The 26,701-nt window shown below is 46.4% G+C and overlaps 1 long non-coding RNA gene across 1 annotated transcript in view; it reads left to right on the top strand.

Moving 5' to 3' along the window:
- The first annotated feature begins 6,029 nt into the window (after nucleotides 1-6,029).
- LOC139109283 (uncharacterized) overlaps nucleotides 6,030-26,701 on the top strand; it is an 86,920-nt gene continuing 66,248 nt past the window's right edge. The window contains exons 1-2 of the long non-coding RNA XR_011546814.1: nucleotides 6,030-6,561; nucleotides 7,548-8,574. This is a non-coding gene — a long non-coding RNA (uncharacterized lncRNA). The remainder of the gene's footprint in view (nucleotides 6,562-7,547; nucleotides 8,575-26,701) is intronic.

The raw sequence follows: 26,701 nt of genomic DNA, 5'->3' as shown, positions 1-26,701 counted from the left end.
CAAATTTCAAATAAATGTTTGTTATATTCGAATTTATTCGTATATAAATTGCGACGAGTATTTTACAGAGCAAAAGCTCAACTCTGAAACGACGCGGTTCGGTAGTTGCGCGGATTCCAGCGCTCGTGTACGCCCGAAGATGGCAGAAAAAGGTTCTCGTTGCCCGGCACGTGGTGTGCCATTATCCTGCCATTTCGTCATTTTATTTCCGTGCCCCAATGGCCAGCCTGATGAGCCAATAAACTCGGATACGACCGTCCGCGCAAAAATGTCGCTCGCTAACTCGTGCCTGCCAGGCCACCGAATAATCCGTGGCTCGACGACGATTCGTGCACGAGGTTTCGTTATTAAGTGAACGGCGAGGATAATCGTCGGTCGTAGGAAAGCGTAAGTACCTGCCAGGAGCAAGCCCTTTCTGGCAGGACCCCGAGAAAACAGCGCAATTATACCGACTTGACGTAGAGTTTAATGCGTTCGGCGTGCACGGTCGTTTTCAAGAATAAACATTTTCTGGCTGCTATCCGCGGACTTTACGTTATCGTCGGAAGTGACTATCAAATAGCCATAAACGAAGGCCGCTGGAGCACCCGATGCTTAATGCATCTCGTTTCCAACGTTATGTGTGCCCTCCACATTCTTGTTCATCTCTCTCATTTCGAGGTCACGTTTAGAAGATACTCAGCGCTTTTTGCGTCCAACAGTTTACTTCTTAATTTTTTTTTAGTTCAAGAAAAGTCTAGCCGTGATTTTTACAACAATCAGACCGATCAATTTCGTTTAATGATAATTATTTATCTCTCTTTTCTCTCAAACGGTTAATAATGCAAGCGTCCGTTTTGCAACGGTCGCTAAGTTGCGTATTCGAGTTACCGGACTGCCAAATTGTATGGTTAAACGAGCTGATTTATGTTCGCATTTTACAACGGACGAGAGGACGACGACAGCCAGAAAACAATATATCGTTGTAACGCGGGAGGAGACAACGAGCGTAGTCTTCGTTGCTCCATGCGCACACTTTACGGGCCATGACCTTAATTGCGCGCATCATCCCTCGGAACGGGTAATGACGTTGCAAACGATCGTAGGTGTCTATGAGCCATGGAAACGGCCCCATATAAACACTTTGCTTCTTTTTCTCTGCGCCACCGAACGCTTTGAAAAAAAAAACACCTTTCGCACGTTATTATTTTTTAGGTGCGCGAAAGATCGGCAATTTTCTTTCATCCTTTTTTTTTTTTGTTTCTTTCCGTGGCGCGGTCACCGCGGGCGAAATTATACGAAATTAATGAGGACGTTTTAGGACGTAAGAAGTTACGATGGTCGAATTTTTTTTTTGTACGAGAGCTGTTAAAATTCTTACGACTTGAAATGGCTGAAGTTACTCTTTCTTTCGGCGCGGCTTAGGCTGTAAAAAATATTCGCTCTCGCGCGAATGTAAAATCTGCTAATAAATAAATCAGTTGCTCTTGACTTTCTATATTTATTGAGATTATCGCGAGACGCTTTCAAGATAAAAACGCATCGCTTAACGCGCGAGGAGGAAATAATATTTAAATCACTCTGTTTCCCACATAAATGTCCATCGCGTTATTCATACGCAATTCGCATAACCGTCCCGGTCGATAATTTTTTTTTTTTCTTTCTTTTTTTGTACAAAAGCGGCAATATTTCATCGGGCATTCATTCCGGTTCCTCCATCATCCAACAATAAAAGTCGCGCATTAAGCCAATTACTTTCACTTGGATTTCTGCGTGCACGTCTGCATCCTTCGCGCGGGCAATCTTTCTCGCGCGCAACGAGGAGAGATATCGTTTCAACCCCGATTACGCCGCCGCGCGTGCACCTTCGCCCGCTCGCGGAGATCGCGAGGAGCATAAATATCCCCGCCAAGTATCCTCCCGGCATTATTGCAAGCGTGTCCGTGTGCACGTGTCACGCGTGGCGTGGCAGAGGAGCCGCGTACGTTACTCGTACTCGTACTTGAACTCGTACACGAGACACTGCTCTCGTCTCCCCGGGACTCTCCCGAAGTGGGGATTATACTGCTGCCAAATTACAGTGCCTGGCCACCCATAACGCGGCCACGGAGACGGCTACGGTAATAATGTTGATATTAACGGCGCGGTAACGTTCCTGCCGTCGAAATTATAGGTGTTAGGGGCGTGTTAATTTTTATGCTTATTGATTTTCATATTTTACCACCTACCACGAGGAGCTGAGGCGGCGAGGTTGACGCGGTGGTAGGTAACAGTTCGCGAAGCCCGGGCCAAAACGCTGACTTCCCCTCGTTATCAGTCGCGTTGGAGATTTTTGCGGCGAGACTTGACGGTATTCGAGGCTCTAAACGCTCGGAGTTATATCGCGAATGGTTGAACGGTTCGGAATCGACGTTCAGAACAGAGTAGGCATTTTTACGATTACTGATCTCCGACTTTTACTGCAGCGCGACAGTGAATAGAAAATGAACAGCATTGACAGAAAAATAGCTGTTGTATATAAAATATAATCCATTAATAATCTTTTTGAAAATAATTTATGTGATTGAAAATCAGTTTGAGAGGGGAAAAAAAAAGAGAGATAATTCATGAAACTCCGCGTCTTGTTTCGAAAACCACATATCTTCGGTACTGTTCACTTGGAACTTCGTCATCGACTTCGGCAATTTCGAACGAGGTCCGCGGAGGTCGAAGGCGAAGCGCGAGCGCCCTCGATGGTCCATCGACGGGTCGTAGGTCGGGGCCCTGGGTCGAAGGTGGTCACGAGGACGCCGATACCCAATTCCGAGAGTATTCCTGGAATCGAAAGATATTTAATATACCGCCCGGTCAAGAAATGTACAAGGGGCTAACCCGCGTTTCTCGCACGGGAGCGACCGGGACGCGACGCTACTTCGAAGGAGGACGGAATCAGGATTCGGAGAGCTGGCCCACGAGAGTAAGAGAGGGAGAAAAGACGTCGCCGAGAGTTACGGGCCATCCACGTCGCGCTCAAATATTTTGGCAAATTTATGCTCAATAAAAATTAACCAGACCCCTTCTCGTTCTGCGGTTTCGGGTCCACCAGCGTCGCGCCACCATCAACCTCCGCCACCTTCTTGCGGCCGTTTAACGACAAGGTGGACCTCCGGTGGATTCTCCATCCGTTACACGTTCCCGCGCATATTCGTACGCCCGTACGTACATACGTCCATATGTCCGTCCGTCCGTCCGCCACGGGCGTGCAAAAGCGAAGTGATTTACCGCTGGGATTTCCTTTCTTTTTCTCCCTTTCTCTTTTAGCGGTCTGTCTTCACTTATCTTTCTCCGTCCCGCGCCGTCGCGCGTAGTGTCCTCTTCGTCTCGTGTTTATCGCCACCGAGTGTCTCTTTCGTGCCGCACCGGTCAAGAACGGAGACGAGCGGCTGTTTTATTTATTCATTTGATTTTTTTTTTATTTCCGCGCTCGCTTTTTCGCGCCTTCAAGAATCCGTACGGCAAGGGCGCGCGCGTAAGGTAGCCAGGTTTTTTTTTTTTTTATTTTGCTCGGCGCGAATGCAGGGAATGTGTCGCCGGCGTAAATCAGTCAACGTCGTCGGGGATTAGACTTTGCGGTATCCCCGCGTTCTAGATGACTTCGCGATTCCAGGGATGAGAGGTAAGGTGCGTGAGAATGATACGAGAGAACGTTTCGATTTTTTTATCCCGTAATTTACTGGAATCTATTTCTTTTAACCTCCCGCATTTGGTACCAACAAACATAATAAACCTAGTTCTTTATCCGTGTACTATTAATTATGCCCAATTATAATAATAATTTTATTTCTTCTGTAATACTAAAAATTATATCCAATAACACGATATTATCTAACGCACATATTAAATTAATTAAGACCTGTTATTATAGAATAATTATATTTTAATGCTATTGAGAAAAATAATTCGCAAACGCCTCGCATACCTATCTAAAATCCCGCGGTAGCAAAATTAGCATGCCGTAGCGCGGGGAACGCGCAACGTTTGTACCCGGAGAAGACTGCGTTTAAGGTGGTTAAGGGCTAATAACTGTGACGCGGCGCGACCGCGGACGCTCGCGCAGGAAACCGAGACCGAGTGCGTCGGCTCCGTCTGATTTCACGGGCGCTAATTAGTCCGGGCGCGCTCTGCCACACGTCTAATCGCAAATTTATGTGCCGTCCGTGGCACTCGCGGAAGATCGCGCGGAGGCGTAACGTCGACGCCGTGTGCGCGGCGATGCTTTTTCGTTTCAAACCAGTCGGAAGTCGCCGCGCCACGTTTCCATATACGCAATACCTGAACCCCGCGAGCTTATTCCTTGCTGCGAAACGTGATCGCGGCCGCGGCAGAAATACAACAGCTCTCCCCACTGCCTTCGCTAATTTTTTGATTGTGAGGATCGAATAAAATGTGTTCAATTATTTTTTTTAATCCCAGCTTGGTATTAATTTCATGAATATGAGTTCTGCGGGCGTGAAATGTATAATGGTGTTATATAATTTATATCTAGAACTTCGCTGGATATAATGTTTCCGAAAAGTTGTGGCAAATCGCTATAGAAACCATACACCGGCACCTGCCTGGGAATGTCACTGGCCGCTAATGAACAAAAGTGGTGTACGCTTATGAAATAGCGACTCGCGTCACCTGCTTTCCCGAAGTAACAACGGCGGTTCCCATAGTCGCTCGGCGAGCAATTTCGGAGTTGTACATTGTCATTACCTTCTCCCTCGTCCACGTGAACATCGATGGCCGGTGGTTGCGTTACTTGTACCTGTCGTATCGTTACCGGACCCCCCTTGAAGCGCTGCCACTTCCTGTCTCGCATTTACGTAGAGTTAACCATTGACTTTTCGATTCGTCGTTACTCTTGAATGGCAGCTCGTAAAACCGGCCGCTAATTCGAAAATAAGTAACGAGATATTTCACGTGAATTTATTTGGAAACGCACACTCCTGGGAGGAGCGTGACAGTTAATCTCGGCGTACTCGCAGCGTCCGATCGACGCGAAACACCCGTGTTCTCACGTAACAGTATAAATCCTCGGCGCAAATCTCGGCGCGGAAGATTTCCGAAAACGGAGCGGCGTAGTAATCGAAGGCGGATTAAAGATTCAAGAGAAAGGAAAGAAAAAGACGAGGATAGAGAAAAAAAAAAAGAAAAGAATTACCGCGCGGTCCGATCTTTTCTTTTCCCCCCTCCCTCTCCCTTTTTTTTTATCGCGGATGCGGCGCATGTCGGCTGACTTATCTCTCCCCGAGATCTTCCCGGGCGCATTAATTCACCCGGCGGATGCTGGGGCCCGTGGATCTTCCTCCCGGCTGGTCCGCTCGCCCTCGAAACAGAGAACGTCTTGATTCCGCGCGCGATCATAAAGTTAATCGATCCGCTCCATTAAATCGCGTCCGGTAATCGCGCCTGATACACTTTCGGCGGCGCGCTGCGGTGCCGGGCCTTATTTTCGTCAAACGGTGGCCCCCGCGCGCGTCTGAGGGGAGCGATTTAAGGGTACGAGCCTCTCGTCGTAGTCGCGGCCGATCGGAAAGCGGCCTTTATCGTGGACTCGCCGCGGACGCCCCCGGATCTCGGGACTCGCTCGCGGGGCCCCATAAAAACTCCCGCGTTATTTACTATGTTAATTGGCGCCCACGTCAAACACAAATTTATGCTAAAAGCCGAGATGTTATCGAATAGCCGAATGCGTTACGGCGCTGACAGGTCCTGCCTGCCAGTGTCGAACGACGCCTGGCCTGGCCAAGTACTTCGTGGCGCATGATAATGCCGATATCTATCTACGACGTATCGCCGGCCGCTTTCTTCCTCCCGCATCTCATCGCGGACACGCCGTTCCTCTCCGCCGCGAGCTTCCTCCTTCACCTTCGCGCCGTGACGCGCCAATTTCACGCTCGTAGCCGTGACCTTTCTTTTCACCGGGAAGTCTTTCTTTTTTTCGCGTGATTTTGAAAAGACTTTGTAAAAAAAAAGAGAGAGAAAGAGAGAGAGATTTTGTTCAGTAATATTTAAATAAGAATCTATAGATCATGACGATAAAGAGAAGGTAAAGCTGAGCGATATTTTTTTTTTCTTTGTCTACAATTTTATGGCTGCACGAAATACGAAATCGCATTTTTCTTCGTACGATAATTAAGTTTCTTTTCTCGAGTATTCTTAGAATTACAAGTGCCAATCCACTGTCGTATCAACAATCTTTCTTTCAGGATCCCACCAGAAGGTTTGCAGATTCATAGCTCGATCTTTCAACGAAAGCGTGAACGGTGTCCTAGTCACGTACGGGTTTGAAACACTGAAGATTTTATAGTTTGCGACTGACAAGGAGGGTGCCATGTGTTCTCCAGATACTGTTCGAGAATAATGGAATTTACGTGTAATCCCGCTCCTGCTGCAAGTTTCCGAGAGCGCCGTGAAATGCTTGCCATACGATTTTGCCACATGCGTTTCGAAATATGCGTCCAGTGTCGCGCACTTACGAGATTTCACTGCCATCCGTCTCAACCACCATGGCCAACGTTCCTTCGCAGCAGCCATTGGCTTCTTAACGTCCGACAGGTGATTTACACGCGAGGATTTACTGCCCGCGAGAATTTTACGAAAGGTTTTGACCCGCACCGAAACCGGCGTGGCGCGTCGCGAGCCCGTGGTAGGACGATACGCCTTCCGAGAACGAAAAATCGTATTTTTTTTTTTTTACAACTGGCTACGAGCCGCGAGCATGATGTATGGCACTGTCGAAGATAAGGATTCCAGGGTATTTTCTACGTCACGCTGGCGTTGACAGAAATAATGCGCGATCGAAAATATATGAGTATTAAAGAAAAGTTTATACGGAGAAGCAAGAAAAGTAGTGATCGGGAAAATAATATATATCGCAGGATTGACGAAGCGCGTGTTATATCGACGCTAATTTTATTTAATTTTACGAGACGGAATACCCGAGTGGAAATTTATTTAACTAATCTGATTTTGGTTAGATCGCGCAGATTAAATATATTTCTTAACTAGTGACCGTCTTCAAGAAATAAAGTTGGCATCGAAAAAAAAAAAACAAAATCTGTTTAGTATCGGTCGTGTAGTCCACTGTTCAGCGTGGACCATGTACCAAAATAGATATCTAAACGTTTTTCGCTTCGTACTTATTTACTGTTTTGATCTGACCTACGCAACTCTCGCTCGACTGCCGAATTTGCCTGGCAAACCAGTTCTCGCCGCCCGCCGCCCGCGAGTCCTCCACCTTGCGAACTTGGAGCGAGAAATCTGACGGTCAGATGTAAACACACGCACGTACTCACACTACCTCGGCAGTCGAGCACGCGTTAAGATAAGCTAGCACGCTCAGTAGACTAGTACGCGACGAAAAACGATTTAGATATTTAACTTTTCTAGCTCGTTATTTCTGGCTCAGTGCTGGACAGTTTTAATTATTAGATAACGGTGGGAATCAATTTCCACTCGGGTAATATTCAATACGACGATTTGGAAGCTCGAAAGCGATAATTGTTCTCGCTAAAGAAACGCTTCGTTTTTTTTTGTTTTAGGGACAGACGTCTCGAGGTAGCCGAGCGTATAACGAAACATAAACACAGTTGGTCATCGAGCTCGACGCTTCCGAGAATTCCGCTCGGGACTTGTGTAATCTATTTTTGCGAGGACAGCGCGCAATTGACGATCGACTCTATCGTCCGTCTCACTTTCTCACGCGGTTGTCTCTTTCTCTCCAAGGGTCGAAATCCGTGGCGGCCATGTTAGTCTAATTGCGGAGCTTCGGACGTGTAGACGTGTTGCTAATTGCTCCGTAATTATCGCGTGTTTTCGATCGCGGATAGGATGTTCTCGCGTACGATTGAGTATCGGCGTTATTGATTCGAGTACGGGCGATCATTTTTTGTACTCCTGTCGTTCCACTCATCGCTTTGAGCCTCGTTTCGTGCTTCGAAAAAATGTTCCGGAACGATAGGGTTATGTTGCGAGCGGAGCGCGCGAAGCGCGCGGAGCGTCCGGCGTGAATTACGCGGGAGTTGCGTCGGGCATTTTCGACTCCCGGCTTCCATCATAATTTTCTCCGGCAAGTTCCGGCGACCGCCAACTTCGGAGCGTGACGTCATCTGCACCTCGCGCGTCTTCTTCGTCGCGGCCGGGATAGTCGTACGGTTTCGAGCAAGTGAATTTTGAGACTTGGACTTCGCTATTCATCGACGTTTCTTGTGTCGGAATCGAGGACGACTCGAGTGAAGACCTCGCGGAAGTCCCATCGGAGCGACGCTAAGAACATTGAGAGCGTAAATTTATATAATAAATAATTGTTTGTCGCGCTTCTTTCGGTTGTAAAAAAATCGCCGCGATAAATCACCGTCATTCTTTTGGCTCTCGAGTGATAGCGTCAATGATTAGTGATAGTGATCATAAAAAAAAGAGCAGAGTTACAACACGTCAGGATAATCCGGAATACCGCCAGGAAGGACAGGAAGGACAGGAAGGACAGGAAGGACAGGAAGGAAGGAAGGAAGGAAGGACGGACGGGCGGACGGAAAGTAACCTAACCTAATTCAACTGGAACAAACAAAGGTAAGTCAACCGGCAACCATATCAATTATTATAATTAACTATCGTCCCCAAACGTAATGACGCGCGCAGATTGGAATCTTTCGAAGCACAGTATTTTTCTCAATATTTTCAGAAATTTATGCTTGCGTTGCACACAAGCGGTAAAACTTAAATCCTGTACCGTACGAAATTTTCAGCGTTTGCTTTTACGTATCACGGTCCCAAGACTCGCACGTTTTAACGTTACTCGGGGAGATTGTAGGAAAGTCCGCGAAATTCGTTCGCAAAATCCACTCGTAACTTTTTCCTTGATCCGAAGTGGCGTGGGCGTTTTTATGTCGTCGCTTTTATTACCGCAATGGGCGCCGTTCTACGACGCTACGACCGACGCAATCGCGCTTTTACAAGCGAGATCATTCTCCTTTACGGCCGAATTTCGATTCTCCGCGTTCAAGAGATTTCTGGAAACGCGACTGACGCGAAAGACATAAACGTCGATCGTCGGACGATCGAGGGTTACCTCTCGCCATCTCGATAGCTCCTCGAGATTAAGTTGTTGGTTCCGGATTGACGTTAAAGAGCCTCGTCCATGATACGTCCAATTGTTTAGCGACACGCATAATTTTCTGATTCTTATGACGCGCCAGAGTAAAATTTATACCGCGCTATAAAGCCGTGAAAACTCTTCCGTACCGTTTCTAAATTTTATCCGTAAATCAAGCCGATGTAAATAATGCGCAAATATATTTTTTATCGAATACAGTTTAATTCGGTGTCGTCGTAATTTTTAAAAACTGTATTATCACGTTTCGCAGTTAGATTAATAAAATTACAATTTATAAAAAAAAAAAGAAAAAGAAAAAAAAAATTGAGGGAGGGAAAAGAGCGAGAAATTATCGCAAACGTTTGAACGCCGAGTGTCGAGAGTCAGCTGCGGCCGGGTGTAGAAAGCGAAACGGAGAGCGCATCGAGTTGCTAAGGTTTTTCCGCCGTAATTTATGCCCGATAATGAATCTACACTCCGCAGATAGCACGGGGGTCAGGTGTTAATGTCGGTGCGTGTGTGGTGCGAGAAGCGCGGCGCCGCGTGGGACTCGTGGCACATTCGGCCCACCCGCGCTCACGGTCTCTCGCGAATCAGCGACGCTCAGCCGGTTGCTCTTAAAACCGTAGCCCGTGAAAGAATAAACTCAGATTGCCCCTTAGATTTTTTCGCGCGAGCGAGCAAATAAGCGAAGAAGAGAGGAGAAACGTCGCGCGGTCCTCGGGCACGAACTTCTGCCCGAGTTCGTCGAATGAACGAAGCGTTTTAGGGATGGGCCGCGAAATCGGCACTTTTACGGCGATAACGCAGCTCTTTTTTTTTTTATCGCACGTCCAACGGTCGAAGCGAATACAAATTCTCGTTTACGAAACTCTCACGGATCGATGAGTCGCGGGTTACGTGTGCCGAGATGCATACGTGGGAGAGACAGTCCTGGGAGAGCTCGTCCTGCACTTTCTCCCTGCCGCGGGTTTCCTTGAATTCGACGCACGTCTAACTTTCCTCCCGGCGTTCAATTGCGTTCCCCTTAATTATCCCGTGTATTCCGCACGTATCTCGCGAGTTCACCGGTGATCATTCTCAACAATTCGCATACGACGCTAGCTCGAAACAAAAAGTTGTCCACTTGCGATGTTACAGCATGCCGAAAAATACGCGCGTAATTTAGACATATAACGCGAATGTAATTCCTGAAGGTTGAGAACCGTCCGACGGGCGCGTCCCTTAAACAATGTCTACATTAAGCCTAGTTAGGCGAGAGACGGCGTTTCGCGGCAACGAGACGGTGCATCGTGCTGGCGGACACGTCGCCGTCGAGTCATTTAAAGGTATTAAACGCTCGCCCGCTCGTGGAAAACACCCCGGCATCGGCAGTTCGCCGTGGTGTTGATCGGATGTATCCGCGTATATACCCGGCAACGTATTCGCAATTCACGGTGTATAAAGTACGTGGTTACGAGCGTCGCACAATCGTGCGAGCGTGCCTCGCCGATCGGAGAGCCTCCGCGCCGCGCCGGCACCGGGCTATTAAGATATTTGAATAATATTAACATGGAGAACTCGCGCGAGCGCGCACAAGGGCCGCGGTGTATCGATAACGGCGAAGGGCTTGCCCGTGCGAGGACTCGCAGGACCTCGGGCGGTATCACGCGAGCACTTTACTACTCGGGGCATCGATAAAATGGGCTCACGATGATGATGCTGTTAGCCATATCGAAGGGTGGCACGCGGGGACCGCAAGGTACAGGTGTCGGCGATAGAAAATAGATTTCTTTCGTACGTTCAGCCACGTTCTTACGTCAAATATATCTGCGAAACTCGAAGATAAACTCAATCGCGTCTAATAACTAAAATTTTATTAACTCTCGTTGGCGATAGTGAAAAGTTTTTGTCGCGTTTACGATGTTCTTTAACATCGCGTTATTACGTTTACTACAGCTGAGAAAAGAAAAAAAAAAAATAAAAGCTTTAAGCTTAACGTTTGAGAAGTAAAGATCCCATGTACTTAGATCTGTTTAAAGATTAGAGGAAGGCGATTGGGTAATGTAAGTTAACGAGCGGCGATTGTCACGAGTTTGACAACGCGAGGGGTGCAGGGCGGGTTAAATGAACGGCGTCTCGCATTTCCGACGTATGCCAGGCGGCAAAATGAGGCACGTGTTAAACCCGTACCGGTGGCAGTCGACGTACTCAGAATTTACACCGTGTTTATTAGCAGCAGCTCACGTACTGCGTTCCGCGACTCTTATCGTGGCCGCGATGCATCTCTCGCGCACGGGTACACCAATGAAATCATACGGTGACCTCATTCACTGAGTCAATACTTTCGATGCGGTTCTACGACGATCGGTCGTCAACGTGGTTCCACGAAACACGAGTATGCGATTCCGTCCCTCCTTACCCGAGAAACGTGTTCGGAAATGTAAACTGCACCCGCGCATATGTTTGTCTAGCCCATGACATCAGTTACGAGAGACAAGACTTTTGATCTCTCACGGGAAAGAAAGAAAGAGAGAGAGAGAGAGATAGATAGATAGAGATAAGCGGATTAAAGTTAAATTGACGAAACGACGTAACACGTAGAGACAAGTCGCTGATGAACCAGAGAATGTTCTGTACATTTAGAATGTGTGTGTGTGTAACTCTTTCAAGACGCGACGCACATGTAATTCGACTGTTTCAGCTCATTAATGCAGGTACAGACCTGTGAGTCAAACCGTGACAGGATATTTGGCATGTTCGAGCATTTAGCTATTAACTTATTAGTGACCGTAAATTCGAGCAAGGCAAAAAAAATATATTTACGATTATTGCACCTTTCATCGGTGGTTTTATTTTTTTTTTTTTTTTGTTCTTGTTCTTTATTTATAGAAGAATAGTATTAGAATATTGAAACTTTTATTTCAAGATAAAAAGCTAAGTAAATTTAAAGCACACGGATAGCGATAACATAATGATTCATTAAATTCCCATAAAAATTACAAGAAAAGTATGTTTTTGAAAAGAGCCACAATTATCCTTTATAAAATTATTTTATATAGATTCTTTAAAAAATAAAAAAGCCATGAAAAATTATACATATGAAGCAAATGTAAAGTTCTACGACATTAATGCAGACGCACGTGTACATCTTTTAACAAGGTTTGTGCACTGTGCACACGTGTATCGCTATTATTAACGGAAGCACAAGTGAGAGAGGTCCGAAAACCCGATTTCTTCGAAAACTTCGGTAACCCCGAAGACTCCGATACGTGATCTTTTTCGGTTTGAGGATACACCGAGGACATGGGAGGGTAATCGCGCCGCACATGTCGGTAGTTACTACGCTGGGAAGGAAACGAGGAATAAAGAAAAAAAAAAAAAAAAAAAGGAAAGAGAGGGAGGGAGAGAAAGACGCGGCGAAGTTAAGACGGAGTTAAAGTACGCGCGATGGGACTTAACGCCCGCCTATACCTCGTTTCGATAATATCCGCGAGAACAATTTCTTATCCTACATCTTTAATCTTAACGTCTCTGTCCGCGCACGCGGGTCGTGTATCAAATTGCGCCGCGCGATTATCGCCGCCGCCGCGACGCTCGCCCGTGTATAATTTTGCAACGCCGGCGATTGGCTTAGGATTTGAATAATCGCATCGTGTTTCCGCCGCGCTGTTACTGATCGCGGCGATTATTGTCATTATGATAACCGCGTGGGTCTCAGCCGATTTAAGCTTCTCGTCCTGAAAATATGTGCGGCACAGTAAGCCCTTAATTTATATAACATTTTGCAGTCACCCGCTGCGTTCTAACAAAGTAACTGGTTTAAATTTCTCTCTTTTTTTTTTCTCCTCCCCCTACCACGTACGAATGCTCGTTCTTTTACATTTAGTAAATTAGTTTTTGCATTATACATTTAAATTAATATTTACTTGATTAAATTTATATATTATTTTTTAACACTATTATATTCTTTGTATACGCGACTTTGCTGCAGAAAGTAGGTACTAAAATTACTACTTGCGTGTATTTAAAAAAAAAAAAAATGCTTGAGAGCTACGATATCTTGAATTTAGATACGTCTTCACGCGTACGGTCACGAAGAAGAAATTGATTTTCCGTCTGCGCCGAAATTGCCGGGGCGACTCGCACCTTTAGCGCATTTTAATTCAATCGTTCGGCGGCGAATCGCGCAGGGTCACCGCGCAGGGTCAATCGTATGCTAATTGCCAGCCAAAAGACGAACGGGGCCGCGCGCGAAGGAGCAAGAGGAACGAGGAGCGCATATTCGCGCCGAGGACGATCGAAGTACCCGCGGCTCGGGCAAGGTCTTTGAACCTACGCCGTCGACCCCGTAATGCACCGTTGTCGTTGAATTGTTCTGCATAAATTTATGACGGGCAAGTGTGAGACGCGCGCGGACGCACGTTACCGCAGGACCGGGGACGAATCGTCCTAGTGAATCAGCGAGGGGGTGCCTTTGCTTCCTCGCGTGCCACACCTACGGCCGACGTTAATTACTGCCGATTTTAGCAAGCGAATGCTTTCCGGAATAAGATCGGATACCGATCTTCTATAATTTCGAAATAACCCTCTTCGGCGCTGGCTGTAATTCACGCAAGAGCGTTGTCTCGGTAAAATCTATACCTTTCGCGTTTGTTTAACACGTACCTACTCACTGAAAAAGAAAAAGGATATACTTTAGGAGAGCGTAACCTCAGGTTATCAAAGAGAGATAAAAGGTAGTAGGTACTTTAGATAAAACTAAAGGCTGTAGTTTTCAAACGTAAAAATATGAATTCCTTTTTATTAAAAAAAAAAAAGAAAGAAAAATAGCGTGAGAAAAGAGAAAGCGATAATAGAAAAGACTCGTTGAACACAAAGGTTTCGCCGAAAAAGGATCGTTCTGGTGAAAAAACCTGACAATTAATTCATAGTGCATTTCGAAAAGTAGAGTTTAGGATTGTTATACACAATTTGTCATATTGACCGAACAGGTTAAGCTTCTTTGAAGCGTGTAGTACCGTTATAAGAGGGTTTTTATATTGCTTTTCAATTTATTCTTTGAATTTAATTTTCCAACATTTTACGGATCGAAAGTAATTAATATTATTCGTCTTCAAATTCTTGATTTTTCAAGATTTCTTTTTTCTTTTTCTTCGCAGAAGGTTTTTAGGTTCTTATTTCTAATAAAAGAATGGAGATTTGGATTTCTTAAAAGTTTTATTATAATTTTACAAAGTAATTAAAATTGTTGAATAATAGAATTACTTTTTAATATATTTGCAACGTTGTTTAAAATAAGATCGAATAAAATTCGCAACCTCGTTCGTGCGAACAATGGACGAATGGCTAAACTGTTCATTGCAGGACGTGATATCGACGCGATGAATTAGAATTGCAGATTATATGCAGGTGATGGTACGTTCGTTCTTAATAATACATTAAAGATATTAACATAATGCGAATCGCATTGTACTTTGAGATGCGAATATACGCCCCTCGGAGGGTACATATCTGTTATAACTTTTGAGTGATTTTGAACCGTTTAAAAACAATGAAATTGAAATAAATGGCTAGTCCGCAGACCGGCAACTATCGCTATTTAAACCGCCGGTGCAAACATTTCTTTTCTATCTGCTGAACTTTCTTACGACACGATGATGAAGAGTTCGCAATTATCGTTTTAAATATTCATTAGTTAGGAACTTGCGGTCGCCGATGAGAATCGTTCAAGGCATGTCACTGTGTGGGCTTGGGAAAATCAGGATTGTAGTACAGCATATGGTAACAAATAACATACGCATACACACACGCAAACCTCGACCGGTAGCAGGTGAGTTTTAAGCGAGACACGATGGGAATGTTGCGGGCCAACGTGTTTTCCAATCGACAGCGGACCCCCCTTCGTTCTCCTTTTGATGACCCACACACTGCCGGCCGTTGTGATATTTGCGGATAGGAAGTGTACCGGCACACACACCGATAACGAATCGACATTATCACGATTCCGCCAACGCTACGTCAATTATGAATATCGATAGTTCCGCTGCCTACACCTGCCGTCGTGTTCCCGTAGCTTGCCGTGTGACTTTTGCGTGCGACTGCCAATGCGCGTTTTTTTTTCTCTTTTTTTCTTTAACATGAGAAGCTATTTGTCATATCGTATATTAATAACTCAACAAAATCTTTTATGAAAGTGTAATATTTGTGAAATATTATAGTATCATTTTCTAGTGGATTTATAAAAAAAAAAGATAAAACTTTTAATCAAAATGTTAATTTAATTTAATTTTTTTTTTTAATAATTAAATTTACTTTTTATTTATATGTATAGCTTCTTTTGTATCGGGGAAGAAAGTACGTGAAAATCTAAAAATATTTATTAAAGAACATTGATTCGAAAAGAAATGTCGCGTTTAAATAGCTGTTTGTACAAGCTACCTGCAGTATTCCAAGAAGTGATATTCATTCGATTGTAGTTATGATAAATTTAAAGAAAAGCGCTCACATTCCTGTCAGTTATTCGACTAACGAGAGGACAAAAACTTTTAGCATACCTGCAGTCAATGTATGTATAACGCAGGTACAATAAATTTCATTTCTAGAAAGAGGCACAGAGAAAAGTATACCAGAAAATTTGACCATGCACCTGTTTCATTTTTCACCTGCCAAAACTTTAAATGTTCCATACCTTTCAGTCTAACAAAACGACAGGGTATTTCTCAAGAATCGAAAATTAAAAAAACGAAAAAAAAAAAATAGAAAAAAGAACCTGCTAGACTTGCATTGTATATAACTATTTGTTAAATTAAGATTTCAGGTAGACTTTAAACAGATCGATCGTACTTTCACTTTCTTTCCCCATTCATCTCACCTTCTTCCATTTCGCTTGAGCCTCAAAATTATTTTTATTTTTTCACTTACGCGCATGCTAAGAGTCACTCCGTGCATATTCATTTATCGGCGCGCGTAAATTAACATAACATTATAATAACGTCGGTCAATAATATCTTATCGTTAGTTATTGCAGCACGACCGTGACGGGATCGAATCGTTATCGGTATCATTTTGCTATTACTTTCCCCGTCCTTCGAATTTCGGCCGTATAGCGGTATTCGGCGTCGTAACACGAGCGTCGGTGTGTTCGACGATTTCTGCGGATTATCGCGTCCCGCTCTGCCGTCTTCTTTCCTCTCCTTTTCGCGTCACGGCGAACAAATGTACGGCGCCTACGCATGGCGCCAGTCCGAGAAGAAAGTGCGATCGGGGTCGCCGAGAGGAGTCGAGTCTTTAAATGATTGCCGTGCTCGTTTACATCAGCTCGCCGCCCGAAATGCGGGTGAGATCCGGGGCGTCGCGCGGTACCCTACTCCCGGAAGCGGCCGCGAAAGAAAAAAAAAAAAAAGAGAGAGACGAACTGACGAACGTAACGACGTAAAGGAAAACCAAAGCGTGTCGTCATTTCGGCATTACGTTCCCGCCAGCGGACGACGAAGAAAGACTACGTGAAAGTCGACGACAATGCCTTTAATCCTTCGCGTTGCTTTTAACGCGCGGGACGATGCGAGACGCGCATCGTTGTCGATATTCTTGAGAAAGGAGAAGGAGTGTCGTAATGAGATGTTTTCGCGCGGCGCCCATTCGCCTTTCTGAGTGTCGAACAGGCGGATTGCAGGCGCGTGGACCCTGGCGGATCGCGAATTAACGCGGCGGAGGCGAGGGAGGGGATTTCTTTCCGCGAGAAACTCCACACGTGTCCGAAAGGAGCGTCAGCGCAAAATTGACTTATTCGCCGGCAGCAGAAGCGCGGCACCCGTGAGCGTTAATAAATCGATTTCGCAAGAATCCCCGCTGAATCGGTACGGCTTCATCTAAAAATACCCATCGCCGTTAATAACCGAACGTTTCTCGCTTCGTCGACTCGTAAAGCACGCTCTTAACGTCCGGGCGATATATTCGCGACGCTTTACGCGAGGACGTGCCCGCGGAAATAATCGCGTAAATTACGATCGCCGGTAGATCGGGGGCTTGTTCTCGGTGCGCGCGAACGATCCTCTCTCATTTCGGCCGCATGCGAGGACTGTTTTAATTGAGCGGTTAAACGCCCGCCGTCGTAAAGATTCCCGGTGGTTAGGCTGCAGCTGCGTCGCCGACCCCTCCGCGTTGCCTTCTGCGAAGGAATAGTCCGGCTAAAAACCAGAACCATGAAACTCGAGCGCGGCGGCTTCCGCGATGCCCGCGCGATGCAGCGTTTATATGCGCGCGTGGCAGGTGCATGGCCCACATATTCGGCGCAAAAACTGGTAACCCAACCGCGCGAGCTACCCTGCGGCGACCATCGTGGACGAAATAACCGCGCGGTACACCTGACGGGAGAAGAGAGAATTGGGCACGGCGATGCGCGATCGTTCTCGGACGATTAACTTGCGATTGATGCATCGCGCGCGGGTACGATAATATTTTCGATTTATTCGTGCAATGATTTCGTGGTGCGCTTCAAATTAATTGACAGGAGATTTAATCGAAAAACGGATAATAAAATTAAATGTTTCTGGCGCATTATATTTAAATAAATTTTGGTTGACGAATCTAGATATTTATTTTGTCGAGAGCTTTCTGAACGTTAGCGACGTTGTTTTATATTATTTTATATCGCGCGAGGGAATATAGTTTCGAATGATAAATTACCGTAGTGTCGTGTCTGGACATCGGTGGTATCGAGGGCTTCCCTATATGACGGTACACCTGCTGCACCTCATGACCAAGGTGGGCCAAGGTCCGGTGACCTCACTTCCTTCCTACTCCAGGTAGACCCCCAAGCCTCTACATCGATTAAGTCCTGGTGGGCCGTCACCTGCGAATCGCTCTGGCTACTTTCTTCTTGCACCCCTTTTCCGGGGCGCGTTTCGAGACCACGCTCGACCGAAGCGTGCATGCATTTCTTATCGTTGGTACCCCCACGGTGTCGTCACACCTCGGCGAATCGCTTCCAGAACAGGTGACGTCGCGGTTTCCGTGTTACGGAAGCGGATGTATAGGCGAGTGATCGGCGTCGTGAACCAGACCGTCCACCTCAACGTCTTACTCATATATCAAATATTAAATTAAAAAATTCAAAACTTTTACGTTGGAGACTTCATATATTTCTTACGCGATATATTTACAAATATTTTATGTATCAACCGGAACGGTAAAAACGTAAAGAATTAAACCAGCGCGCAAGCCGGCTTTCTCTTTAGCTCGAACTTCTCGTGAAATTGTCGCAGGAATTGTCGCGATTGAGGAGAATCGTGCGCGTAGTGATTTTTACGGAAGGCTGCTTTCTCACGCCGCGAAAGAACTCCTTTAGGCCCTCCGAGAGGAGAGGAATAAATAGAATACAACGGCGGCTTGAACCGGTAGCTCATCTGAGTGCCCGGGCACGCGCCGCGTCACACACGTATGGTTACGTCTTCCCGCACATACTCGCCGCGCGTATGTACGTATAACACGTACGAGGGAACGACGTGATGAGTATATACGGCAGATTATATCATCAATGTCGTTACTACGTTACGTCTCTTTGCCCCAAGGAACGAGCCGCGGAGAGTACTCGCTAATATCCCGACCGGCGACAATATGGAACATTGAAGGCAGGACACGCGTGTGCGTGCACGCGGGCTCCCGCGGCTATTTTCTGAATTTCTTGCCTTCGGAACGGCAGCCGAGCGGTGCTCTCGATGGAAATTGCGCCGCGACCGTAATAACGCGTGTTATTACGTGAAGATTGTGCGTACCAACGCGTTATCAATTGAATTGTATATTGAATATATTCCCGATAAAGTAACGCAGCGCGTTATGTAGAAGATAACTATATTATTACGCGAATAAAATAATTGATATAGTGTTGTAATTCGAAATAATTCAAGGTTTTTTTTTTTTTTTGTAAAAATGTTAAAATCAATTTTTTTTTTAAATTCTCGTAGAAGGAATCATCGTTTTCTTCTGAAATCTCTTTAATTACGTCGCGCGCTACTAAAAGCATTGTATTATTAACGTCACGATTCACGGTGTTCTTTTTCTTTTTTTTTTACGGATATTAAGCGCAGCATTCACGGGATAAAGAAAGATCGAGGCGTCACGATCGCCCACCTCGCTTGCGGATCTTCACAAATTAGAAGGTAATCGGCTCGTTGGGAGTTCTCCCGTTTATACACCTTAACGTCGTTCGCTTGAAGAAATCTTTGTTTCTCCCGACTGGCTTTTATACGACGGCAATAATTATTTCGTAATGCCGACTGATGGCACGACCGCCGGGAGGATTATTTATTGCTTGTGTGAGAGCGCTACGACTACCGGAATCTTCGAGATCGTAATCCGTCTCGGATCGCCGGAGCAGGAACGCCGCTATGCAAACCCGACGAGCGCTTTCGTCCATTATTATTTCGCGGGCTCTGTATAAATTATGAAATATACCGCACACTTATTACAAGTCCCATATGGAACTAGTAATAAAATTTATATGTCAACGTCGATTGAAATATTACTTAAAACATACGTTCCGTCGTTATTAAAATGAAATTATTCAGGTATGACAAAAAGATAAATCGAGATTCACAAACGTTCGCTAACGAGATCTTGGCGCTTCTGTAGGCTATTATTATGTTACGGCTGACGTGTTAAGCGTAAAACTGCTGATCGCCGGATACCGTTTCTGTACCGTCGAAATAGTTCGAGCGGCAAACAAAGGTCACGTGGATCGTAACCCTTCGTGAAGGACCGGGCTGACCCCGATGGCTACCAAGTGATCGGCCACGCCTCATCACTTTGCCGGCTACCGAGGCAAGCCAAAAAGAATCGAGTCGGATAAAAAGGAGAAGCAAAGTGGCGTTCGCTGCGACCGTCTTCATCATTACCATTATCGTCATAATTATTATCATCATATTCTTCGTCATACGAAATTGCTTCTTGTTATATACGATCCTCCGGATATTTACTAAGAAAATTATGGAAACCGTTCGACGGGCGTTCTCGCTTTTATTAAATCAGAAAATTATTTGTTAAATAACAAGAGCGTCGGCAAAAGCGTATTATGAAGTCGACAGTCCTCACAATGCGGTGCATGAAATTTCATTAAAATTCGCGCTCGATCACGGGAGGACGTGGGGTGCCGGGCAACATGACGGGCGACGTGAAGCTTCGACAGGCATAGCGAATCGCGTGGAGTATATTAGTCGTGTCCGCTCCTCCGCGCAGGTGTAGAGGATGCGCGCAGGTAAGATCATCGCCTCGCGCGGCAAGAAACAGGATCCTGGAGTGGTCCCGGAGAGAAGAGGCGAGATTGTCGAATCATCGCGCCACCCACGTGAGAAAGGGACGTTGGAGGACGACGATCGCGACGAGAGTGCTCGAAGTGATCCTACCAATCGTCGGCGATAGGCACAGCCCGAGCCCGTTTCGAGAAAATGAAGTGCCCTTCGAGAGGGCCCCGGCGAGGCACGAGCGACAGCAGGCACTCGTGCGCGCCTCCGTTCCACCGCGGCGCGCATTGTCGCGGGGTCCCGAGCGCATTGCGGCGCCGGGGGTACAAGCCGCCGAGTCACGGCGTGCACAATGCTCGCACGCGCCTTAATTAGACTTATTTAATTATCCCCCGCCTCTATCCGTGACCGCTGTCCCTCGCCAGCTCCTTAGCCAGCGCGTTAGCGTTATCTTCTCCGCCCGTCGCGCTCGAGGATTTCACGCTGGTCGCGCACCAGGTGACGGCAATAAATCCATTTCTTTCGTAGAAAAAGAATCGGGAACTTTGAATTAAAGACGTGCAATTTCGTTAAATAATTTTCCGCCGAACGGCTGCGGACGGGTGGTTGATCACGAGGAATTCTTTCGACAATTCCGTCTCTCGCAATTGTTTCCGCGACCGGAATAATTAAGCAGGAGAATGGTCCGACCCGCCGCGAGAGCACGGAATCTATTTCGCGATCGATGGGGACGAATCAATTTCGAAAACATTTAAGACTTGCGAAAACGAGGTTTTTCGTGACCGACCCCACCCGCGATATTGCCGAACCAAACGACCGCGATGTTTGGAAATTATCCGCCGGCTGAGGTAGCAGTTTACGCCGATTTTAAATTGCAGGTACGGTCCGGGTGATTACGTAGGCTCGCCTGCAAACAGCGAAATGCAGATTCCTATTTTTTTTCCTTCCCTTCTCTCCCCTTCTTCGATTACCGCTTGCGCTATCGACTTGCGACATCTCGTTTAAGAAACAAACAGAATCGCAGGCAGCACGTAAAGCATCGCTAAATAACTTTATGTAACTGTCTTATTTCATCCGATTAACGGCTCTTCTGTAAGCTTTTTTTTTTTTTTTTTTTTTTTTTCCTACAACCGAGGAGATCTGGTACGTTCCGGGCAAACGCAAAACGAATTAATACGTCAATGGAAAGTGCGCTCGATGATGCACGGCAAAACCGTGTGAATAAAACAGAAAGGCCTGGTTTCAGTCGAGCAAGTGAATCGACGCTGGCAATTTTCTTGCGGCGAGGTGCAAGTTCAAATCGATTACTGCCACACGATTACGCGAAACTTTTTTTTTTTTCTTACTCCACCGACACTTTCCGCGAACGCGAAAGTCAGCTCTTCTTCCTCCCCCTTTAGCAGGTCGACCTCCTTTCTCCTCTTTCTTTCGTCCACCCCCACGGTAGTTTTAATAGCTCACTTCGTTCGCCGTTACTGTTATGCAAGATATAATAGGGTAATAATGCCGCGGTCCCGCTCTCTTCCCCCCTTTCTCTGTTTCTCTTTCTCTTGGTCATCGGTAATCCAGGGTGGAGCCAGTCACGATCAGAAAACTGACGTAAGCGTCTTGTTCGTTCCTCCTCGGTTTGTTCTTCTTCCTGTGGCTCCGTCTCGTTCTCGCGCGATACGCTTCGAAGTGAGAGCGCCGGCCGAGAGAAGAAAAAAGACGGCGTACGTCTCGAAACGCTCCGAGCCCGCAGCGAAACGCTGCTCGACTTCCGCACTGATTACTTGAAAATTGTGGAGGGTATTCCGCGCTATATAATATCGGAGGAGGAAGCGATGGGAGGCCCGTTGCGATGGACTTAAAGGAGACGCCTGTATGTTTTGCGAAGCGTTCTCTTACGAGTGCGCGAGAGACGTAGTCGTTTTCTATAGCGCAGCGCAATGATGCGCTCGTTATAGCGATGCTGTTCCTTTCAAATTCAATTCGATATACTACAGTTCGCTCTAAAACGAGGCTGTTTGATAAAACCATCAACGACTTATCTCGTTATACGTAACAGCGTAACGGGTAGAACAATCTTAAGCCTCGACAGTTTTTACAATCAGGTCTATTTCAGTTTTCAATTATTAATAAACGCGTACGAGTTTGACGTTTTTATTTTTATTTCCCGCGTTGAAAGACGGGTGATAGCCAGAGGAGTTGAAACAGCTTCTTTTAACGATCTTTACGCGAACCGGTCCGCACCGCCGGTGACAGATCGGTGTCACCGATCACGCGATGAAATCCTGCGCAAAAGTCTGGCGTGACCTGGCCGGCGTTGTTGCTCGCGTGATGAAGCGTCGCTGAATGACACCGGACCGTGAACCCGGAGACGGCACCGCGAAGAAATTAGGCAGGGCCGCGCGAAAGGGGACCGAATCAATGGGTCATTAGAGAGAAAATGACGCGGAATTAATTACCGCTCGTGTAAACGGCGAGCAAGGAATTCGCCGTCGGTTGTTAATCGACGCCGGCCGGCGGAGGCTCTAACGGTCCACGTGCTCTTTTCCGCCTTGAAGGAAGGCATTCCGGGTTTCATCTCGTATAGCTGTTTCTTCTACCGCGCGTCAATGAGTCTCGGCGGCGGAACGTATTGTTGTTCGAATTGCGGAGTCTATTCGTTTCATTTGTCGTAGGCGAGTTATCCGTCACGCCTGCTGCAAGCGAGCGAGTAGTACAAGCTACCGCGAAGATTAGTTTCTCTCCTCCCACCTGTCACGAATCAAACATCCGCTACATGTCACGAATATTTATGGATAATCAATTTATATCGACTTCTTTGTGAAGCCGTCCCGCGCGCTTTACGCTCCCCTTTTCCCATCGAGGATCGGCGCTTTTTTTTTTTTTTTCTCGGCGTGCCATTACGCTTTTTGTCACTCGGCTCCTTATCTTTTTAAGAGCTGTTTGTGAATTTGCGTGGCGAGTAAGGATAAACGCGTCGCGGGGCACAATGGGACCTGTCATCGCGTTTGATAGTCGTGCGGGCACGGATTCTCGCTGTTCTTCGCGCTTGTTAGTTTCTAAAACGAGCTTCAACGACGCAAACTGAGGCCTCGAATAGAAAAACTGAATCGATTGAACGATCAGCTTAGCGTATAGTGGCTATCACCGCGATTTGATATAGATCTCCGCGGAGAATTATCTTTTTGCTCACCGCTGTGGTAGTTTATTTTTCTTCCCAGAAACGTGTGTGCTCAAATAAAAATTAGTATAACTAATTAAAAAGCAGAGAGTAACAAATAAATTATTCTTTTGCTAATTCTCAATGTTCCGTTACAAAAACAGAAACGATAGTTCGTTTAGTGAACCGATGTGCCCGGATTCGATTAATCCGGATATTTTTTACGCCCTTGTCTCGTACGATCTTTGTAAATTGATATTAATCGCGATACCTTTGTGATCCCGGATCGGACTTCCTGTGCCACCCAGAGGTTCGCGGGGATTAAGATCAACGTCACCTGACCTGTCGTCGAGCGCCGGAACAGGAAGTCCGACCCATAGTATAAAAAAAAAAAAATCTTCCTTGTCATTCACCCGTGAACACGTGTGTGTCGCGATATTACAGCAGAAAAAAAACGTGCGTAATGTGCGTGATTTTTAAAAGCGCAAAGAGGCGTCATCGACTTCAATCGGTTCTGTTTTAGAATTTAAAACATCGGGCGCAAAATTCTCAAAAAATTTCGATAAATACATATTGAACAAATCTAAAAATAATAATACTAAAAAAAAAAAAAAAAAGATATTGCGAAAAGGAATAATAAATACAGTCGTAGCCGGAGGAGAGAAAATAAAGCACCGAAATTAGGTGGAACGTATCGAATTCTACTTGCCGGTCTTTCGTCACGCATTTGTCAAAATTCATCGCGGGCTACCCTCCTTACCTCTCCGTTTCCCTTGGCAACGGTTCCGGTCCCTTCACCCATGCGCATTGCTCATGATCCTCCCTCGGGATTCAACAGGTGGTACGCTGCTTCGTAGCCGTCTGCAGTGTCCCACACATCGTGCCCACGTAATCGTGCCGCACCATGGGTGTACCCCATGGGCACCGTATGTAGGAAGTACTCCTGACCCTTCATCCGCTTCACGTTCTCTCCATATGTATTCGTACGTGATCTTCGAACTCAGCAGGTTCCTCAAGAGAGTCTTGTTTTTTTTTTGTCTTTTTTTTTTACGGTGACCAAGACCTTTTTGATATAATTTAGAAGTACAAGGTGAACGAATTTAACAAGAAAGTTACGAACACGAACAAATTTCTCCGCGCAAATTTTGTAATAAACTAGAATTGCAAAAACCTACTCGCAGTCCTTAATCTTTCAGCTTGTTACGCGAATTCTTAATTTATTGTCTCCATCCCGGGAATGTTATCTAACTTTTTCCATTTTTTTTCTCTTTCTCTCTCTCTCCCTCTCTCTTAGTCTTGGCGATCTGTCTTCGGCGTCCGCTACTTACACGAAGTTAATGATGTTTCGTATAGCCAACGGCTCGGTTGAATAATAAATAAGACTTAAAGAAATATTTGCCTTCACGGTGTTTCACTTCGGGCTGATGCCTAACGAGGTGGCCGTCCACGAGTCACCCCTGCGTCTCGCGTTCGATAAATCGCGTTAGCGTGCGCATAAGTTTTAATAAAGCTCCTCTCGCATGCGTGACGTTCGGCGCGATCGACGTTCGGTGAATTTATAATATTGACATGGCAGCTGCCCACGCAGCAGCCCGAAGCGGAATTCGACGGAGGAACGAAATTCAAGGGGGAAAAAAAGAAAGAAAGAGAAAGAGAGAGAGAGCGTGAGAGAAAGAAAGAAAGAAAAGGGGAGGGAATATGTAAATCCAAAGGGCGCAAAGGATCTTCGTGATCTCTCTCGCACGGGAATTACGCGACGCGTGCTCGCTTCGCAACGTGCGTGTCTTTCCAGACGAGTCGTGGGTATAGTTCCGACTGGGCTAAATCCGTGCACGAACCGTGGAGCGGATGTTAGGCAACACGAGTGGCCGGCAGGTGCCACGACGTGGGTGTCGTTTTACGCCAAACTCGAGAGAAAATGCGTGCGGCCTTTCGCTTCCTCCATGCGGCTCCGCTTCTCGCTATCGTTCCTGCCTAACGCGCGGTAGAGGTGGACGACGAGGTGAAGAAACCTCGTAACATAGAAAGTTCATCCGCTTGCTTCATCTACGCGCCGGAGCAAGCTCGAGATCGCCGAATTTGGTGCGCGCTGCTCCTCTCAAATTAATTGCACGCGTCGTATTCTCGTTATTCGAAGCAGAATTTTCGTGCAGATCGAATTCAGGAAGAGAGTTAACTTTTTGGAAGAATATTAACGATTAATGTATTCTGAGATGTTATTCGAAATTCTATATCGAGAGAGTAGGTTTCAACGTCGCAAACTGCATGCTTTCTTCATTACGATAACACCGTGATTTTTTTTTTTTTTTATCTCGGTATTACGTCCGGAGTTACATGAATTTATTATTATTACTTCCGTCAAGAATTGACGTCCCACGAAGGGCTCCTCCGCGCTCCTTATGCCGTGACGATATTTACAATTTCCAATGGTACTTCGTATTCGGCCGGTGGTGATAAACATCGTGAAATCCGCATAGGTTTACGACGCGACGCCGCCGTCCCATGAATCGCGACGAAACGCCTCGGCGGTGGCGGCGACGCAAAAATCGCGCGGGTGGCCGCGCATACGTCCGACCGGTTATCGACGTTTTCGTCCCCTCGTTACGTGAGATATCGGGCTCGCATTCGCGTATCTTTCCGCGAGCCCGTCGCGCCGCGTCGAACAATCGAGGCAGCCGGCATAAAACGATTCAGTTCCCGGCGGTGCGACGGGGACGCGACACTTCGCGATGCCCAGACGGTGGGATTCTCGCGGTTTGTCGACCTCGAACGGCTCGACCTCTCGGTCATCTTCTCGGCGGTGCAGTGGGGAACCGAGTGATGGACGGGACAAGGTGGAAGATTTCCACGACGTTCCGAAGCACGCGCGCGCTCGAGTCGAGAGTAATAGTTTTCCCATTGAGAGAGAAGCCGCGCGCGGAGGTGGACCTGGCGTTTGTCTTATTAAAGGAAATATATTAATGTCGAGATGCATTACGTCGTACGTCTGCATCAACCTGTCGCGTCCGGGGCTGTAGACGAAGGTCCACGTGCGTACTCGCGACCGACGGCACGCACGCACGCACCGCACCGCCTTTAACGAGCGTTATTCAATAATATTCAAATTTAATGAGTTCCTCGTAAACAACATTAATGAACCCTATGGAATCGGGCGGTGCCGTCCGAGCACGCTAATTAAAATATAATGAGACGCGTAATTATTGGAGATCGTAAAGCATTCGCGGATATAACCGACAT

The sequence above is a fragment of the Cardiocondyla obscurior genome, linkage group LG17 (assembly GCF_019399895.1).
Source record: "Cardiocondyla obscurior isolate alpha-2009 linkage group LG17, Cobs3.1, whole genome shotgun sequence".
Classification (NCBI taxonomy): Eukaryota; Metazoa; Arthropoda; class Insecta; order Hymenoptera; family Formicidae; genus Cardiocondyla; species Cardiocondyla obscurior.
Note: the sequence above shows the minus strand (reverse complement) of the source record. Positions and strands in the feature narration are given on the sequence as shown.